The sequence below is a fragment of the Oryzias melastigma genome, linkage group LG4 (assembly GCF_002922805.2).
Source record: "Oryzias melastigma strain HK-1 linkage group LG4, ASM292280v2, whole genome shotgun sequence".
NCBI classification, from domain to species: domain Eukaryota; kingdom Metazoa; phylum Chordata; class Actinopteri; order Beloniformes; family Adrianichthyidae; genus Oryzias; species Oryzias melastigma.
The window spans coordinates 21,693,021-21,694,428 of record NC_050515.1 but is presented as its reverse complement, the minus strand read 5'-3'; the positions used below and the strand labels follow the sequence as shown (position 1 = coordinate 21,694,428).

Genomic DNA, 1,408 nt, shown 5'->3' with positions numbered 1-1,408 from the left:
ATTGGTTATTCTCCTTCTAATAAAACACCACTCGACATGAAAGGTGTAGTCTTCTGTTTCACCACAAGAGGGAGTTTCTGCTTTAGAGGAGCTCAGAAAAGCGAACCTGCCGTGAAATGAAACACAGACAGAAGCTGATTGTGTTCTGTTTATGTTCTAGCTGCTCACTGAAGGCTTAACGTCCGAAAAAGAAGAAAAAATATCCCAATTTGTCCGGGTCTTTCTCTCAAAACAGCAATACTGTTGCAGCTGAGGTCTGTAACGGCTTCCGGCTTCATGCCGTGATCCATGTCATCGTGACAACAACCCGCATCACGGATCAAATAGTTCGCTTTTTGTGAAAAAACGAGCTAAAACAAAGAAATAACAAGAATAAAGTACGAAATATTGATTGAATGTTTATTTATTTTGTAAATGACCATGGTATAAGCGGGATAATACCCTCCGAAGAGTGCATTATGAGAAATGAACGCACGACGCGGGAAAAACGGAACAAAAGCGGCTGATACTGACCAGGGCGATGGACCAGAACATCGTGGTCCGCGAGTTCAGGTTCCGAATCCAGGTCTCCATGTTCAAACGCCAACACCACCGTCAAAATCTCTTGAAGATTCCCAATAAAGGTCACAGCAGTCACTCGCTCAAGTTCAGTGGCTGCCTGCTTAACGGCCGCGGCCCGCGAGACAAAACCCCTCGCGCTCTCCAACGACCCAAAGCGGACCCGAAGCTTGATGCTAGCGGTGTAAGCCCGGGGTGATAAACACTCACGATGAGGTCGGGAAACCGAACATTGTCTTATTTATTTTACAGTCCACAAATGAAGTCAGAACTCTTTACCTGCTCCCATATGCTACCTTAAAAAATAATATTAAAAAAACTTTATTCATAATATTTTTGACATACAGTAGGGGAGAGTGAGGTATGAGCCAGTGGGTAAGTTGAGCCACCCCTTTCATCTGGACAACCGTACACATGTTTTGTGAAGTGACCACAAATTTAGGGAACACCCATCATTTCCAGCCTGTTGTGGTAAAGATAAGTGTAAGGGATAAGGGGGACGACTGTAATACACAAAAACCTGTTTTTTCCATTTCAAAGTAAAATTTCAGCATATTGAGTAATTTAACTATCATATTAAAGCATATCTATCTACATCCAAAACTATATGCTGTACATATTGGTAATTTTCTTAAGTGAAAAATAATGTGAACAAGTTTGCTAAAGGATAGCCAAAATTTCAGAACCAGACATTTTTTACCAAAATGGTGGCTACAGGGCAAAGTGAGCCACAGGCTATGGGGTAACTTGAGCCAGTGATTCAACTTACCCCACAATAAGGTAAACTAAGGTTTGGATGTATAAAGTAGTATTACTTGAGTACACTCTGCTCTTTTGTCAACCACTGCTT

At 41.8% G+C, this 1,408-nt stretch overlaps 1 long non-coding RNA gene across 1 annotated transcript in view; it reads right to left on the bottom strand.

Moving 5' to 3' along the window:
- LOC112150559 overlaps positions 1-722 on the bottom strand; it is a 2,561-nt gene extending 1,839 nt beyond the window's left edge. Inside the window, exon 1 of the long non-coding RNA XR_002919984.1 lies at positions 514-722. This is a non-coding gene — a long non-coding RNA (uncharacterized LOC112150559). The remainder of the gene's footprint in view (positions 1-513) is intronic.
- Positions 723-1,408: the final 686 nt, after the last annotated feature.